Below are 14,380 nucleotides of genomic sequence, written 5' to 3'. Positions count from 1 at the left end.
AGGAATGGGGCCAGTTGTGGAACCATAACCTATTCGTATGACTGGATTTTGTATGTGAGGGAGAAGTCTCTCTCAGGGTCAGCAAGGCCTGATCATGAACTGCTCACGATGCTGAGGATTTTGGATTTTATGCTATAGGCAGGATGATTGAAGAAGTTGGGAGCAGTGTACACAGTGATCAGATTTCTGTTTTAGACTGCGTTCTCCCGAAACAGCTGAAAAGCAGGTTTTGAGGGGAGCCAAAATGGCAGCCAGTGGGTTGTGGCAGTGAGCTCGGAGAGGGGCACATCATCCATGTGATCGGAGGAAAGGCAGGCGATTGTGACATTCCTTCTGGACGTCAGTCCTTGGCTGAGATGTGAAGGGTAAAACAAAGGGAAGGGAGCCGTCTTGTGAAAGACATACCCATTCATAACTAGAAATAACAAAAGAATCGAGAGCCAGTGAGGAGCCTGCCGAGGGTACGTTGGGCAAGGAGGCAGAGACAACTCCCTGCACTCGGGGAAGTGAGACACTTTGGCTGCAGCAGCTGAGGGCTATTCGTAACCTACACCTATTGAAGTACGTTTAAGAGACATTAGAAATTTTCAAAATTCTGCTGTGTGCCTGCTTCGCTGACTAAAACGAGCACCGAATCTCTTTGGGAGTTTCCCTCCCCTGGATCGCTTCTTTAGCAACTGCTGTAGTGAAATTGAGAGCTTTGAATCAGACAGCCCATTTCCAATCTCCGAGCCTCCATTTTCTTACCTATAAAATTATAAGTATTTCTCCAATCTAGTTGGTGATGGTTAAAAGAGATAATTAAAATGAATCACTTCGCATAGTCGCTGGAAAATCATAAGCAACAGCCACTACCGCCGACAACAAACATGAGACTGCGAAGTACATTTTAGCAATCCCTGGGGTGCACTTTGAAATTCTGTGAGAAATTGGAAGTCACACAATTTGGTCGTTGTTTCTTCTAAATCCAGGTGACCATGCAACACGTGAAGAGCAAGGAGACCCTCGATTTTGCAGCAAACGCGTGGTTGTCTCGAATGCTAGCCGATGGGATTGTCTGTGAGCTTCCTGTGGTGAGAGAAGGACAAGCTATTTTTCCATGTGCGTCACTGATTCTGAGTGGCATATATTGCATGCACAAGTTGTTTTAGAGTTGCTTGAGTTTCTCTCTGAACTATTTAGTTACAGAATATTGTTTCTAGTTCTAACAGAGGGTTGTTTTACCCATTGAGAAGTGAGTTTTTCTGTATCATAGCATGGGTCACTGGTGGATCTGGGATGAAATGGAATCTCAAAGAGGTTCTTATGGTCCAACTATAGTCACAGGGACTGAAGCTCTAAGAAAGATATAATGTCAGGTCTGGGCCTCCTCTGGGGCCATCACGTCATTTTTGATATATTTCCTCATTTAAACTTTTATCATTTTAAACTTCAAGCATCATGTACAATAACATTGTCACCCTTGCCACGAAAATACTAAGTCCTCCTATGTCATATGTATAAGTCCTCCTGAAATGTCCTCCTATGTCATATGTAGAACAGTCTTAAAAAAAATCTTTTATTTCTCTCTGTCTTCTGGGCATTTGTTCATGGTATAAAAATGCCCATTCATAATTTAAGTTAGTAATTGAAAAAAGCTTTTAAATCTCTCAACAGATGCAGAAAATCCAGATTAGAAGAATTCTCGTATACTGTTTTTTACTGTGGTCCGACCCATGGATCTGGGTTCTGTTTGTACGAGTTTACAGGTAATGGATTGCTTTTTGTGTCTCTTCCCTTTGCTTTGCCAGTAGTGAGATACCACGATGATGTCCATACTGGGCAATTGAAGCAAGCAGAGACAGAGTCTGAAGTTTTCCTGTGTCTATGAGGAGAGGGCAGACTCTGGGCTTAGACTTCTGGACAAATCTAACATGCTAGTAAAATTTCAAAGAGAACAGGTGAGTCCACACAAGTAACTTTCCCATGACTTTAGCAAGCTCCCTGAAGGTGGACATTTATAATTGAAAATTGAAAGGTGCTTCACACCCTTCAAGTTTTCATTGTAGGACATCGTTGACATAAGATTTCCTGACCAACTTCCCAATGTGCTTTGTTTTAGAAGATCTTGAAAGAAAAACGGGACACACTCTACTAGCCATGAATAATAGAACAAAGAAAATGACACTAAAAATTAGTAATAGTTTGGGCACCTGGGTGCCTCAGTCAGTTGAGTGTCCGATTATTGATTTTGGCTCAGGTCATGACCCCAAGGTCATGAGATTGAATCCTGTGTTGGGCTCCACGCTGAGTGTGGAGCCTGCTTAAGATTCTCTCCCTCTCCCTTGACTCCTCCCCCACTCGTGTGTGTGTGTGTGTGTGTGTGTGTGTGTGTGTGTGTGCGCGCGCGCGCGCACGTGCGCGTGCACGTACTCTTTCTCAAAAAAAAAAAAAATTAGTGATAGCATAAGGGAAAAAAATGAGACAATACCAGGGAAAAATATATATGAACATGCCCTGTTGGGACCGAAAGTACAAAGCCTTAATCTAAAAGATCGGGTCATAGAAGGGGCATTATAGTACATTTCACATAATAACACAATAGCCTTTCTTCAAAACATCTTGAATGGAACCAAGTGTATTATTTTCACACTTTAAGCCCTTCACTATTTCCTTTTGTCCTATATATATATAAGCATGAGTCTTTTTGTATATTAGATGTTTGAGGAGGGGGCAATAAGATATGTAATCAACCCAGTTAATTTTTAATGTTATTTTGTTGTATATAGAAAGAAAGTACTACTTGGGGTCTGAAACTAAAAATAGGGACTATGTCACCCTAGGATGTATTTAAAAAAAAAAAAAAAAAAAAGACTCCCAGACCAGTTTGAGAGTGCTATTTCTCACACTTTTTTGTAGTTGAAGTTCATGAATTATCTCGAAACATCAGAGATCTTAAAGATCACCTAAGCCTTCTGTTGTCACTGCAGATTACGGAGACACTTCCATCAGAATGCAGACGAAAGCTGGATCCGCTTTGGAGAAGGGAGTGAACAAAATTGTGCCTGATTTCTGCCACCACAAGAGAATTAACTTTGAGGAGAAAAGCAGAAACAAAGTTTTAGATAGCGTGAGGTTATTGTTACACCGAGTGATCAGTGCAGTTACCCCTACAGGATCCTCCTAGCTTCCCATCAGCCCTAGACTGTTCCACCCTCCCCTTTTGTGATCAACATCACTTGGCGATGGTGAAGCCCATCTCTCCTGGGTGCCAGCTAGTCGGTCTCTCTGTGTGCTGCGTCACGTCGGGCTGCGTGCGCTGATTTCACAAGCCGTCTTCACGATGGATCTTCAGTCCATCACTGTATGTAGCATTTACGAGAGAATGGGAAGGGCGCATTATGGATGAGATTAAAAGCAGACAGGAGGTACAATTGCCACCAGTGTGTACTTCAGGGGGGAAATGGGGGTTTAGTGGTATGTTTTGAAGTTCAGCATCAGAGATACGAAAGTATTTTTCTTCCCTGGCTCATTTTAGATTTCATATTTTTCTGTTGTTTTCCTCAATGAAGGGAGTGGAATGGGGAATGCCAAATGATGTCAAGAGTTTTGCAGTTCAGAAGCTGTGACAACAGTCTTCTGGTTTATTACCAGAGTGGTTTTACGTGAGCCACAGCTCACATCTTTAGCCACTGATGGTGCTGGTATTGTCATCTTCTCTGCAGAGGGTCCAGTGGATAACCAAGAGACAGCAACATATGTAACAGACCTAATTTAATTCTACCTTCAGAACCAAAGTTAGTTTAAGAGACAAGAAGTAACCAGAAAGCCGAGTCAGGCAATCCCTCTGGACCTTGATGTATTATAGTTTGGGTTTGCTCCAAAGCAGACCATAACACAAGGACATGCAGGGGATTTATTTGGGGGACAGTCACAGTGAGTACCTTTGGAATGAAGGAGTAGACAAAATGAGGCTGGAAAGAGAGAAAAGTCAAGGTGGGGACATTAATGACCTAGAATTCCTTCTTGCTGGGGACCTTGAGAAACTCTGCAGGACAGCCCTCAAGCCTGTCCCACAAGGGGGAAGCCCTCAGGCAAAGAGGCAGTGAGACAGGGGGTTGAGGAAGAAAGCTGTCAGCATGCCTGAGTTATGTGCCAAAGCAGCAGGGGACCAGAAAGGGACCTAGAGGACAGTGGGTGGGGCTTCAAGCACATCTCCTGCAACCGGTGGTGTGTATTGTGAAATGTCCCTTGTAAAGGCTCACTGGGGACTGAAGCACAAGAAGGCTGTCCAGGCACACCTGAGAACACGCACAGTCGTAGTCTGGTTTACAGAAACACCCCTGGACTAGTAATGTTGTGAGTTTGGCCTAAAGATTTCCATTAATAACAAATACGGCATCAAGAGTTAACAGCAGTAGGTCTTCAAATATAACACTGAAATTCAAACTGGTAACAGTGTGGCAGCTGGTAAGACCGCGTAACCCTATAGGAAACACAAAGCATTACGGGATTTGTATTTTTACCACAAAGTAGGGTAACAGTGGCTAGTAGTCAGCTGTCATTTCTGGGATCATTGCAGACTTGATTAAATTCATGATCCTTTCCTCAGGTAATTTTAGGTGGTTTTTCTCAACAAGAATCTATGAAGAAGTAATGTGTGAAGGAGTTCTTTTGATTCCAACCAGAATAGCGCGTCCTTTAGGTCCTACCGCTCTCTAGAAACGTTAGTGAGTGTTTGACATGACAAAGTGACTCTGTTTAGGAATGAAGATTCCAGGATGCCCTTCCACAACAAGCCCAAGAATGTGCTCTATATATTATTTACAGAGGAAAGTACAGGAGAGGATGTGTTGAAGCATGGAAGAAAGGAAGGAGGGAGGGAAGGAAGGAGGGAGGGAGGGAGGGATAAAGGAAGGAAGGAGAGAAGGAAGGGAGGGACGGAGGAAGGAAGGAAGAAAGAGGAAAGGAGGAAGGAAGGAGGGAAGGAAGGGAGGGAGGGAGGGAGGAAGGAAGGAAGGAAGGAAGGAAGGAAGGAAGGAAGGAAAGGGAAAATTTGTTTCTACATGTCTCCAAATATATCAACATTCATGGAAACAAAACTGGTTTTACATATTAGGGCTCATGGTTTTCAATCTGACCACCTACTAAACTGTGTCACAGGAGCAGGAATCTGAGTAAGAGAAAAGCCACAAACCAGAAGCCTTTGTAGAAGGGTTTATGTCTTACATTAGAAACTACCACAAATGGGTAAAATAAAACTGCAGAAGAGAAAAAAAAACACAGAATTTTATTTTCGTAGATAAAAGTAACTTGCTTATCTTCTTTCCTTCTTTCCCCTTTTGATGCTAACTGTGGTAACATTATCTCTTCTAAAGTAGCGGGCTGCTGCTGGCCGTCCTCGGCCTCTTACTGCCTGCATTTGCCGTGTGGGGACTCACGTTATTTCCGTGGGGCTTTTCTCTGCCTCCTGCACCAGATCGATACGTGGCAAGTGGAAAGCAGTGTCTCTCGGCAAACTTCAGAAGGTGCTGCGCTGTGAGGCCAGTGACAAATCCCAGTACTGGTGTTGTGACAAGGTCATGGCCAGAGAGCCTGGTGCCGCACCCGAGCCTGTCTTCACCTGTGAAAGGTAGTGCTGGTCCCTCTGGTACCTCAAAGAGTGTGCTGCGATGTGGGTAATGCTGTGTGTGCGTGAGCCGGTGTGCGTTCAGGTGCGGGGGTTTGTGTCGCTTACCCAGTATTCCACATCATCTTTACTCATTGATTGTTTGAATGACCTATCGCTAAGCATCGCAAAGAAATCTTATCGTCGTTTCTCACTATTTCGGTGTGCTCTATATATCACACGAGGATCAAAAGTTTAATCCTGGAAATTTTTACCTCCATCATGGGAATGTTTGTTTAAATGTTGGCTTTACTTTACTTCCATTACTTAAAATTGTAGTGTTATACCAATTTCATAAGGGAACTTAGCAAGAATTGTGGCAAGAACTCTTGGAATTGAACCTGTGAAAGACAAAGATTAAAGTCTAGATAACAGGCTTTCCCTTGAGCCTCATGACATGTAACATTGTGTAAATTTAAGGTATACAATGTGATATTTTGATACTTTTGTATATTGTACTATGATTGCCTTTGGAACAATGTTGATTATGTCACAGCATTACCGTACAATTTTGTCTGTATTCATCACACTGTGCATTAGGTCTCTGTGGCTTGCTTACTGCCCCCTGCAAGTTTGTATCCTTAAGTACCATCGGTCTCATCCCCGCCCACTCCCCGTCCTTTGATAGCCATTTCTGACCGGGTCCTACTGCCTCCAGATTCAAGCCTTGCTTTCTAGACCCTTGAGTCTTCTCTCTCCAGAAGCTCCCAGCTGGGTATTGATGCTTGGTTCTCACCACAGGGAAGAGGGTGGGCCCCAGACCCAGGAACGGGATTGAATTACGATAGGGTTCTACACAAAACTCCAATCTATTGTGCACATGGAGGAAGAAACCTGGGGTTCTGTTTTGCAATTTTGAATCCTCAATGTTGGGGCCCTACGGCCTCCTTTCAACAGATCGTAGATAATCAACAGGAAACGAGGCAAAAAAAGTTATAGACAAAGAATGGCTTTCAGGTTCAGGCATATAGATTCGGAGACGTCAGAACAGCTGCAACTTGAATTGCGAAGCCAAAAACAGAGCAGAAGACAGTGAGTCAACTCAACTAAAAAATCTTAAATGCATGCCACTAAAAACCGCAAGCCAGAGATGATTGGGGGCGACTAACCGAGCAGGAGCAGTGGGAACCACAGCGGGCTGTCCCTCTCTTGGGCCTTTGTAGTCGTTGAACTCAGTCAGTTCCTTCTCACAGGGCCTGTTTAACACACCCCTCCTTTTCTGTTATCGCTTCCTTTATTCCGGTTGTGCCCTGGACTAGACTGTCGCGGTAGGTTCTGGACTGTCTTGATTCCTTCTCTTCTGGTCCTCCCTGCTGGCCACTCTCTTAGGACTCTGACTCTGCTGAGGCACTTTCTAGCTAATCCGGCTCTGACACAAGCATCATTCTGACTTTAGCTTATCTTTTCTTCTTTCATTTTTCTCCTGCTCTGTTTTAGAATTTTCTTAAGTACTTCTTGCAACAGTTTTGTCCTGAAAGTTTTCAAGAAACAGAAAAAATGCAAGGATGATGTTGTTCCTAAGACAGTGTTTCAATGACGTCATTCCCCTGTTCAAAAATCATCAATAATCTCTATTACCTACCAACAAACAAACCGAAACAGCCTCATGACCTTTCCATTGAAGGCTTTGACTCCATTCCCACCCTCCCCCGTTTGTTTTCATAACTGTCCTCTTGCCAGATCTCGGTGATATTAGACCATCTCTCGTTGCTGGAACAAGTTCTGTTCCATTTTGCTTCTGTCCCTTGGAGTTTGCTGGCTTTCACTCAGGAAGGCCCATTCTTCCTTTAAGTTCCTATTCAAATTCTCCTGCCAGCATGACCTAACTGGCCCCACCAGAAACACTTCTTCTCCCAGTGCTTTTTCAGAACGTAGCATATACACAGAACCGCCATTTGCTGAGTGACAAATATGCTGGAAGGGACTGAGTGTCACCTCCCAGCCTCTCCCACCTGCAGCATACGGGCATCACAGGGGCAGAAGGGAAGCTGTATTTTATTCCTCGCATCACAAAAGCTAGGGAGTGATTCATCTGCGATATTCTTCTTGGGTTCTAGTATACTTTGGCACATTAATACAGTTGATTTATTTTTATTTTATTGAGAATTCTTAAATATTTATTTTTCGGAGGGAGACAGAGAGAGAGACAGAGAGGCAGACAGAGAGGGAGACACAGAATCCGAACGGGCTCCAGGCTCTGAGCCGTCCGCACAGAGCCCGACGCAGGGCTCGGACCCGCAGACGTGAGATTGTGACCTGAGCTGCAGTTGGACACCTAACCGATGGAGCCACCCGGGTGCCCCTGATTCTTTTTTAAATGTGAACTCTTCTCGGGGTTATTTAGATGTGTTCATCACACCGTTCAGGCCTACAGGTACGTACCCTGTCATCAGTGTTGCCAGCCCCTGGCCACCGTCACCCCCACTGCCTCCACCATCACTCCCTGCACCACCTTAGGTCATGTCTGCATTAAGCTAATACATCCTTGTCTGGAACGAAGAAACGCAAGTGATGGCTAAATGTAGTTTCACCGGATTGAGGCTGAAGAGCGTTTAATTACAAAATACGCGAACTGACCAAAAGTGACACAACAGATACGCACCGTTCCGACACAACCGACTGATGATACTTGGTGTCCCGCTCACAGTAATGGGTCCTGAGAAAATGGTAGCCGATGCCCATTCACACAACACCCTGATGAGGAAAGTGAGTTGCAAAAATCACTCCCTCCTGTCTGTCGGTGTGAAAAGATGAGGCAGATCCTGTTTTCTTAATTCTCAAAGAAGCAGAACAGTAGCGGCACCAAGAATAGAACCCAGGCCCAGCAGGCTCCTTTCTACAACAGAAGAGGACCTCGCGGCAGCTGCCGGGCGGTTGCTTCTGTGCCTTCAGAGCCTCTCTCTGCATGTGAAAGGTCAAGGACAGCTTATTGTCAGCAAGGCAGGTGTGAGTCTGGAAGGCCGCTCTAATAGGACGGGAGACCCACGCTGCACGCAGGGGCTGGACGGACCTCTTCTCTTTTGGGACTGCCCGGCCTCCTCTCAGGCCTGACGGGGAGCCGGCCGCCGTGGGGTGCCGGGTGCATTCATGACGGCTAATGAGTTCTGGGGTGCAGGCAGCAGAGACGCTCAAGTGTATACATCACAGGGGAAACGGAAAGAAAATCTCGGTACGCTTCTGATGCTCCCTCACAGGACCAGAATGTGCAGCACAGCTGAATTAGGGCCGAGAGAAAGACCACCGAGCGTTCGTTCCTTTTATAAGTTGAGCGGGAAAACGTGAACTAGAAAGCACAGCTACAGGAAGAGGACGCTTTTGTGCATCACAGACGCTTCCTGCGAGCATTTGCGTTTCCTTTCCTTTTTTCTTGTCTCCTCTTCAACTCGACACCCACATCCTTATGGTTTTGTTTTATTTCTATACCTGAGGATTTTATTTTTCTGCTTTTTGTACATTTCTCATAGATAAGAGTACACACCGCTGAATTTCTACCCTTTCCGCACGAGGGTTGGCGGTTTGAGTTTGGGGCGAGCAAAATTTGTGTCTAAATCATCTGACCATGAACTGAAGTAAATAATTTACTATTTGTATTAGTTTCCTATGACTGCCGCAATAAATCCCCACAAGCTTGGTGGCTTAAAACAAGAGAAATTTGTTCTCTCCTCATTCTGGACGCCAGAAGTCTGAAATTCAGGTATCAGCGGGGTCGTGCTCCCCCTGCGGTCTCTGGGGAATGAACTTTCTGTGCCTCTTGTAGCTCCCGGTGACCGGTTGGTAGCCTTGGTGGAGAGCTGTGTCCCTCTAATCTCTGCCTCTGCGGTCACGTGGCCGTTCGTTTTCTTTATCTATGTGTCTCTGTGTCACTTCTCTTCTTATGGGGACTTAGCCATTCGACGAGGGCTCACCCCGCTCCAGTATGACCTCGCCTTAATTTATTGCATCTACAAACAGCCTATCCTCACATAAGGTCCGTTCTGAGCTTCTGTGTGGATACGAGTATTTGGGGGCCCTGTTGAATCAAGTACACTATTTGAGTGGCTCTCACGATGTACTATCCACCACAAGATATATTAGCATTAAATTAGAGGTTTCCAGATTTTTCTGTATGTTACCAGACTTATACATGTGTGTGCATGCATGTGTATAGACTTTTAATATTGACATCACCGAAAAGAAGTTAGTATCTACCTTTTAATAGAAACAATGTTATTTACCAATATATTGGATAACCCACTTGACCTAGGTGGGTCTAGATTCACAAATGGTTAATGGCAGAGTTCTTCAGCCTGAGGACAATGAGGGCCAAGAACCTCTCAGCGCTGCCTTCATTACTCCTCACTGGCTTCGGAAATGAAATTGGCATTAGCTTGTGGGAGCAGGTTAGGTGAAATAAAGACCCACCTAAGGGCAGTTCTAAATAGAAGGTGATTTATGGAGGAAAAATTGAAATGTTAAATACAAATAAATGATATTTTGAAAAACTCTCTAACTTGACTTGCCAAGGCAGAACAGCGTGACCTGCTTTGTCCTCTCAGAAGCAAATTGTGGTCAGATAGGTGGAGTGACCCTGAAGCGTATTATCCTAAGGAATAAGGACAGGATGCTGCACAGTGTTCCTCAGAGTTGGTATCGCAGCTAACACTTTTAAAGTGTTCCAGCCTCATTTCCAGTCAGGGTTTTTTTCTTTTTTCTTTTCTTTTCTTTTCTTTTTTTTTTTTAGGAAGGTTGAGATCATTTCCTTTATGTAAAAGTGGAAGAAAAGAAGACTGCAAAAGCTCTCCTCTCTGGGTAGACTAGACTATCAGCAAATCCTGGGTACTTTCTGTAAATGGAATGCTGCCTCCACTCAAGGCCCACACCCACCATTTCGGAATCCTGAACATCGTCTGATTGTTGAAAACAGGGTCTGTTTCTCCATTAAAATAATCGTGAGCCCTGCAGGCATGCGAGGCAGGCATTTGAGCCGAGTGGGTAGGGAGGCCTTTGTCACACCCTCGAGACAGCACCCTTTGCAGCTCACGCCAGCCTCGCGCACCCTGGGGGAGACTCCGTGCTTCTCCGCTCCTGGTCGGCCCTGGGTGTTCTTCTCAGCTGGTGCTGTGCCACCTGAGTTTGCCCAACTTCTGGTCCTCTCCTGGTGCCTGGAGTCTTGTGGGCTCTCACTCTGTTTACTCGTGAATCAACACGAGGTTGTGTCCCCTGTACCAGGGGGTCTCTCCTAAAGCTTCAGGTTGGGCCAACTGTCCCTTCCTTCCCTATTTTTACCAAAATACGTAATGTTAACTCAGCACTCACTTTCCGTAGTTGTATTTGTGTATTTATGTCTATGTGACTTCTAGCTCTCACAAGACTTTCTTCAGGTCAGACTTACGTCTTATGTTTCTATTCAATCCCTACCGTATATCCTGAAATACAATAGCTTAAAGTTACATACCTACTGAACTGAACCGAAGGGCATGCATTAATGAAGACACTATAAGCCCTAAGGCAAATCACCTTAAATGAAGAATTGGGCATTAGAACATGGAATCTAAAAGGTCTACATATGTATAAGACATGTATAAACAAAATTATCACTTAATACATATTTTGAAGTATTAATACAATACCAAAGAGTGATTCTTTTTTTTTTTTAACGTTTATTTATTTTTGAGACAGAGAGAGACAGAGCATGAACGGGGGAGGGGCAGAGAGAGAGGGAGACACAGAAACCGAAGCGGGCTCCAGGCTCTGAGCGGTCAGCACAGAACCAGACGCAGGGCTGGAACTCATGGACCGAGAGATGGTGACCTGAGCCGAAGTCGGCCGCTTCACCGACTGAGCCACCCAGGCGCCCCAAGAGTGATTCTTAAAGTGAGCCCAGAAGTGTAATATTCCACTGGTATAGATATTTTTGTCAATAAACCGTTTATTTGTCTCAGGATATCTCGGTCTTGAAAAACTCTCACGTTACTGGTTGATTAACCACAACTGGGACTTTTGTGTCTTCACCGTCTGGCAGAGAGGGGCGCAATCTCTGTGGTTTCATCTCTGTGGCTCAGGCATTGGCAGGGCTGCATTAGACGCAAGAGGCTCTTAAACAGAAGCAAGGTTGATGATCCCCTGTCTACCATTCCGTCATGATCATTCACAAAGCATCTTCCGTGCTTAGTTGCCTGTGCCAGTTCTGGTGTTTATTTTCTGGCGTGTCTTCCGAGGAAATCACACATGAAGGTCTATGCCCTTAGAAGGGGGTCATCAACACCCTCAGTGTCCATAGGACAGACTTATCCCAGAATGTTGTAGGTGCTCAGGAAGCGTGTGCTAAATTTGAAGAATTTGTGAATGAATCATAAACTAAGTTATAGACAGAGCAGGATTGAGTTTGTGGAGAGGGTCAGGAAGGGACTCAGGGCAGCCCAGTTTAAAGGGCACGCTTCTTCACATCACCATAGTGGACAAGGGAAGTGTTACACCCAGGCCAGCTATGTGTTAAGGTGTTAGTTTGTAGTGCCACGTGTAAAATAAGTTGACCCCTCCTGTCTCCCCAACAACCTTTCTAGTCTTCTCTCCTAATTCTCCCCAATAAAGTACATTTTGCTCTCTTCCCTAGACATTCTCCAGGGACATTAATACTCTCTTACCGCACATGTCTTAGCTCATTTTATTCTTTCCTCTGCTTGGTGAAATCCTTATCCTTCAAGGCTCAGTATACAATGCTGTCCACGCCACGAAGCATTCTCTGCTTGCCCAACCAGAAGTGTTTCTCTTTACAGTTCTTTAGAGCTTTACTTACACCTCTGTGCAATACTTACCACACAGCGTCATCTACTGTCATTGTTTACAAATGTGTTTGTCTCAGGTACTTGATGATAAGCTTCTTAAGCTTCTCATACATTTGTTTTTATTGTCCAACATGGTTTCTTGCACCAAGCACAGACTTGGCCAATACTGGAAGGAAGGAAGGAAGGAAGGAAGGAAGGAAGGAAGGAAGGAAGAAAGGAAGGAAGGAAGGAAGGAACTGAGAGAAGAGAGAAGGAGGGAGGGAAAAAGGAGTGGCAAGAAGGGAGGGAGGACTAATAAAAAGCAGTGGAAGAAACTTTAGAGGTCTCCTCCTCTTTATATCAGTTTCCTCTGTAACATCCTCAGGTGTTTCAGCAAAAATTGTTTATGTATTTGTTTATTTTGAAAATAATTCAGCTTATGTACTAAGAGTTTTATTTTTCCTTTCTGGGAAATAGGGGAAATGATCGATAAGAAAGGACACTGAAATTTTGACAAAATACAGAAATGTAAAATACTATTTTTATAGGGAGAAAATAATAAAAATTATCACGAGACAGTGAGCAATCACTTAACTTTACTGATTTTTTTTTCCCCTGAAAGAGGCCACTATTAATCATTTCTTGCTATTCTGAGCATGTATTTGTGCTGCTGCAGATTTGCGGGCTCTTTTTGTCAGTTCGAGCCATTCTTCAGTATGGAAGTGACAAGTGGTGATGGTGGGAAACTGACAGAATGAGGCGCAGCGATGAGTCTTGCTCATTTTTCGGGATGGGGGTGGAGACGTAGAACCTTCTTACAAGCATTTAGTATTTCTTCTGCCGTTTTCGATGTGAGTGAATGGTGGCCATATCTAAAATATATCCCAGACAAAATCTCCTCTGTGTCACCTTTTTATGCCCCTTCCCCCCCAAAACAGCCCACATATTTAAGGGCGACATCACTCATACATATTCCATGGTTGTCCACTTTAACCTTAAAAGGCTAGAGAAATTTCTGTTGTTTCTGTGTTGGTATTTTCTTTTTTTTTTTTTTTTTAAATTTTTTTTTTTCAACTTTTATTTATTTTTGGGACAGAGAGAGACAGAGCATGAACGGGGGAGGGGCAGAGAGAGAGGGAGACACAGAATCAGAAACAGGCTCCAGGCTCTGAGCCATCAGCCCAGAGCCCGACGCGGGGCTCGAACTCACGCGAGATAACGCGAGACCTCGCGAGATCGCGACCTGGCTGAAGTCGGACGCTTAACCGACTGCGCCACCCAGGCGCCCCTGTGTTGGTATTTTCTAGCTAGCCAGCGAAAGGGAAGCCCCTGGTGGTCTGGGGGTATTTAAGCATGCTTCTGCTGGTGGCTGCAAAACGTGTGTGGTGTTTGTTCTTGGGCAAGCAGGCTCCTCCTGCTTACCTTTTGTTCCATTCCTTTACTATCATCATGTTCCTCAAGCCATACTGCTCCAATATTTTCCTCTGTTCACTGGATTGGGGGGAATTTTCACATCCTAATGCAAACACATGGTTCACAGTCCTCAACAACTAGTCTTGGTTAATCCTCTCAGTTTCTTTTGTGGCCCATTCTGGGATAGAAATTAAGGGATGGGTGTGGACACAGACCTAGGCAGCTAGGTAGAGCCATTTTTCAGAAGAAAATATGCCTGTGCTGCAAATAAGCATCATCCACAGCAACTAAGATTTATCTTGTTCTGTTAATTAGACAGAGTTCATGAGTCAGTATCTAATGATGCTATAAAACCGTTAGCATCATAGAAATTATGGTGACTGATGGGAATTAAGAGTTCATAGTCTTGGTGATTTCAAGTGAAGAAATCCATACCTGGAACAAACCAGAGGGAATTAGCATATACACAGATTAGTAGATTTCCAGTACTCAAAAGTCTCAGTAGCTTTCAGGGCCACAACCTTGCTTTAGCCGTGTATCTTCTAAAAAAAAAAAAGAGAAGCCATACTAGGGACCT

The 14,380-nt window shown here is 44.4% G+C and overlaps 1 pseudogene across 1 annotated transcript; it reads left to right on the top strand.

The window, feature by feature from the left end:
• Nucleotides 1-624: 624 nt before the first annotated feature.
• LOC147572124 (lipoxygenase homology domain-containing protein 1-like) lies at nt 625-6,028 on the top strand (annotated as a pseudogene). The gene is made up of 3 exons (XR_015247005.1): nt 625-1,101; nt 1,791-1,940; nt 5,459-6,028. The product of XR_015247005.1 is annotated as a lipoxygenase homology domain-containing protein 1-like (transcript).
• Nucleotides 6,029-14,380: the final 8,352 nt, after the last annotated feature.

The sequence above is a fragment of the Puma concolor genome, chromosome F2 (assembly GCF_028749965.1).
Source record: "Puma concolor isolate L17-30 chromosome F2, mPumCon1.1.hap2, whole genome shotgun sequence".
NCBI lineage: Eukaryota > Metazoa > Chordata > Mammalia > Carnivora > Felidae > Puma > Puma concolor.
The sequence above is the reverse complement of the archived record's forward strand: the minus strand, read 5'-3'. Positions and strand labels throughout refer to the sequence as shown.